This window comes from Engraulis encrasicolus, chromosome 18, assembly GCF_034702125.1.
Source record: "Engraulis encrasicolus isolate BLACKSEA-1 chromosome 18, IST_EnEncr_1.0, whole genome shotgun sequence".
NCBI lineage: Eukaryota > Metazoa > Chordata > Actinopteri > Clupeiformes > Engraulidae > Engraulis > Engraulis encrasicolus.
Window position 1 is genome coordinate 41,013,546 of NC_085874.1, and position 4,766 is coordinate 41,018,311.

The following is a 4,766-nucleotide window of genomic DNA, read 5'->3' on the forward strand; positions in this document are numbered from 1 at the left end:
GTAATGAGTGACATTTCAGGCCCGACCCGACCCGAAATTGGCTCGGGTTCGGGTTCGGGCTCGGGCCTGGGCCAAAAATCATAGGTCTAAACTCAAATAATCCTTACCAGTTCTGTTACAAATCAAATTAAGTCACCTTTAAATTTGTTATAATTTTTGACACTAATCAACCCCCATAATGGTTGACTAGCCTACAGTGAACCAAGAGCTCTGTTAACTCAGTCACTTAGACCTTAAACTTAACATTCACCTTTAAACATAAAATGTTGTGGGCCCACACACACACGCACATTCACACACACACCCCAGTCCCAGCCGGCATATTAACTGAACCAAAGTTAGTTCTAACGTTGCAACGTTGCAGGCCTGGTGTGTGGCTTGGGTTCGTAGTGGCCAACAACAGCCCCTTCACTCACGAGTGAGCCGACAATTAAGCGATACCTTATATCCAAACGTTCACGCGAAGTGCAGTCACTTAGCTGGCGATGTTCCCATGACGCTGGATGGCTTGTGTCGTCCTTCCAAACCTCGCGGATGCAAGCGCGAGCCGATGTTCTCACAGTCTTTGTCGGCGTAACGCGGTTCTCCCCTCCCAAAGCTTAGCATTCCATGCTCGAACTTGCCGTCGGATTCACTCAGATTCAGGAGCGTAAACTTGGGTGTTCACAAAGTCTATGAAGCAAAGTTCACACACCCATTACCTAAACCAGAACCTAAACTTCGACAACTGCTACATAATACAACTTAAGTTTGTCACAATACTCATTTTCGTTACCCCTTGTTCCTGTGCTTGTTCCGAGGGGAAAAGAGAGCTTCCTCGCTTCGCAATGTCCTTTTTCCCAACTCCCCTCACGATGACCCTTCAACTCTCAAGTCATCATACATTCGGAAATATCAAATGAAATTATACAACGTTTGCAGGAAACACATTATTCAAACAATGAGCTTACATTTACATCTCACTTCTCCAATGACATGTTTACATTGTAGTTACAAGCATTAGTTTAAACATTTCTACCAAATGTTAGAAACAGCACTACACTACCCATAGTTATATCCCCGAAACGCGGAGCGTCGGGGATGTAATGGTTTTGCGTGCGCCGCCGCCGCCGCCGCATCCGCGTCCACCGTGTCCGCCGTGTCCGCCGCGTCCGCCGCGTCCGCCGCGTCCGCCGCGTCCGCCGCGTCCGCCGCCGCGTAAGGTCTTTCGTGTTAACGCGATAACTTTTGAACGGATGTTTGGATTTGTCCCAGATTTTTTGGGTGAATGCTCTAGGGCAGGTTCATGAACTGATTCGAGTTTGGAGGTCAACACTTTCAAGATGGCTGAATTCAAGATGGCCGAATTTTTGTTTGGTCCATAACTTCTGACCGGGTGGATGGATTTGTCCCAGATTTGGTGTGTGAATGCTCTAGGGTAGGTTCATGAACTGCTTCGAGTTGGGAGGTCAACACTTTCAAGATGGCTGAATTCAAGATGGCCGAATTTTTGTTTGGTCCATAACTTCTGACCGGGTGGATGGATTTGTCCCAGATTTGGTGTGTGAATGCTCTAGGGTAGGTTCATGAACTGATTCGAGTTTGGAAGACAACACTTTCAAAATGGCGGAATTTTCATTTGGCCCATAACTTCTGACTGGGTGGATTGATTTGCCCGGTAACACCTTATTTTAATGGTTCACCATTTCGGTGAATCTACCATATTAGGTACAGTGTAATAACCAATGTAACAACCCATGTAATACTAGTGTAATACCAGTGTAACAATATGCAATATCAGGTACAGTGTAATAACGAGTGTAACAGTATGCAATACCATGTAATATAGTGTAATATCAGTGTAACAATATGCAATACCATGTAATACCACTTACGCACAAACACATGATGTAAGTAAAAAATTACATTGTATTAAATATTGTTACACTGGTTATTACACTGTACCTAATGTGGTATATCCACTGAACCATTAAAACAGTATTACCATTTGCCCCATTTTTTGCTTCATTTTCACAATAGTCGTTTGGTTTTAAGCCTATGCACGTCATGTCACGTCTGTATGTATCATATACGTTTACGAAATGGTGGACGGGAGTGGTAGGAATGATGGGGGACTGGAAGCGTTGCGTTTCGGGGATATACCTTAAGCAGTCGAAGGCGACTGCACAGGCAGTCTAGTTCCTTTCTGTTAACCAAAGCGTGACTCTTGGTTTTACCACATTTTTAGATGCACAATATTTATTCCTTTTTTTAAAAACCTAATATTTCCCTAGTTATGAGTTTTTATGGACTACAGTGATGAACTATTTTAACCCAACTTATTTAGTTGTTGTTTTATTACAGCGTTACACTCTCCCCTTCTAAATACTAGCATGTCCTCATGCGACTTAAAGAAGAATAAAACCTCTACTCTCAGGGGCAGGATTTCTATGTGCACACTGAAAACACTGGGCCATTGGGTGACACCAGTAGGTCTTACATGTCTTTCTCTTTGACCGGGGGTTACTTATGTGAACAACCATGCCTCGATGAATTACAGTAAGCTGTCTATCAGCCTGTTTCCCAGGCTCATCATAGGTAAGTCGGGTCACAGGCTTTACTTGTCTTCTAGGGCGTTCTGAATGTACAGGTTCTTCACTGGGTGCTTCATCAGCTGAATCTTCTTCAACTGCTTCATTTCCAGATAGATGTTCTCCCCCTTCAGACTCCATGGCTACCGTGGGGTCTTGAAGTGGCCGGAGACTATTTTCCACCTCATCATCTAAAGGTATTTCCTCAAATTCTTCCAGGCCTTGGGCTTGGTCGGGCTCTGACTCAGGTGGCTGCTCATCTGGAGTGTCACCCTCTGTCGTCACAGGTGGTGGCAGCTGAAGTAACTCTCTAACCTCCTCCCTTGTAGGGAAATTGGGCCCTCCATAATCCTCATCTGATGAAGATTCTTCGAACTCAGCCTCGCCATCCTCATTTTCACTACCCCCAGGTCTGGTTGCGTTCTTTACAAGTTTCTGTCTAGACTGAGCTCTGGTCACAGGCCTGCAGAGCTTCTCTTTTGGATTCTCTGGCGTCAACAACCTCACAGATTCTCCTATTGGCAGTAGGTGATCTCTGTGCAGTGTTCGTATACCTCCTGTTCCCCTTTCAGGCCTCAAACGGTACACTGGCAGGTCTGGCAATTTCCGCATCACAATATATGGTAATGAATTCCATCTGTCTTGAAGCTTGTGCTTGCCAGTCAGTCCAAGATTCTTAATCAGCACTCGATCTCCTTCCTCTAAAGTTTGATGTTTCACTTTCTTGTCATACTGCTTTTTGTTCCTTTCATGACTCTTTTGTGATGACTCCAAAGCTAATTTGTATGCATTCTGGAGCTCTTTCTTCATATTTTCCACATACTGCTGATACTTCACTGGTCCTTCGCTCTCAGCAGAGGTATTAAAACAGATGTCAATAGGTAACCGGGCTTCTCTACCAAACATGAGAACGTAAGGTGAGAAACCGGTAGCCTCGTTCTTGGTACAATTGTACGCATGAACCAACTGACTGATGTTTTGACTCCATCGTGACCTCTTGGCAGGGTCCAAAGTTCCCAACATGGATAACAAAGTCCTGTTGAATCGTTCTGGCTGTGCATCACCTTGTGGATGATAGGGTGAAGTGCGAGATTTGCGTACTCCAAGCATCCCAAGTAGCTCTTTGATGAGGCGGCTTTCAAAATCTCTGCCTTGGTCTGAATGTATGCGTGAAGGCAGTCCGTAATGCACGAAAAACCTTTCAAACAGGGTCTTAGCCACAGTTATGGCCCTTTGATCTCTGCAGGGGAATGCTTGGGCATAACGGGTAAAATGATCTGTAACCACTAGTACGTTTGCAATGCCTGCAGAATCGGGTTCAATAGACAAAAAGTCTATGCACACTAAATCTAGGGGCCCAGTACTTGTGATTTGACCCAGTGGGGCAGTTCTTTGCGCAAGTGTCTTCCGAGTGATGCACCTTCCACAATCCTTAACATACTTCTCAACATCAGACAACATGTATGGCCAATAGAACCTATCTTTGAGAAGTTCACTTGTCCTTTCGATTCCCAGATGACCTGCGTCATCATGGAGAGACTGCATAACCATATCATGGTACTGTTTGGGCAAAACAAACTGTTGTCTCTTGTCACCGGACTGTTTCTGCACTATCCTATATAAAAGGTGGTTCTTAATGATCAGCTTGGGACCTTGTCTCTGCAGTTTCGCTACAACTGGGTCAGTATTCTTGGCCATGAATTGCAATTGGCCAGCCTGAACAGCTCTTTTCACAGGGCCAATGGCTGGGTCTTGATCTTGGGCTTTCCTCAAGTCATTACGGCTCAATTGCTCCAGGTTGCCCATCTCCAACTGAGTTGGGCAGGCATAGGCAACAGGGATACTTTGGGAATGGGCCCCCAGTTGGTCAATAAGTCTCCTCTCTGCATGCTTGTCGGAAAGGGCTAACTGACAGATTGCTTTGACCCCATGTGGTGATATCTCTGTCCGGGACAACAAATCAGCATCAATGTTGTGTCGCCCTGGGCGATACTGGACAGTGAAATCGTAGGTGGCAAGGGCTGACATTCACCTATGGCCTGTTGCGTTCAATTTGGCACTGGTTAAAACATACGTGAGCGGATTGTTATCCGTTCTCACAGTGAACTTGGCCCCATAAAGGTAATCGTGAAACTTGTCCACGACCGCCCACTTTAAGGCCAGAAATTCCAATTGGTGAATGGGGTAACGCTGCTC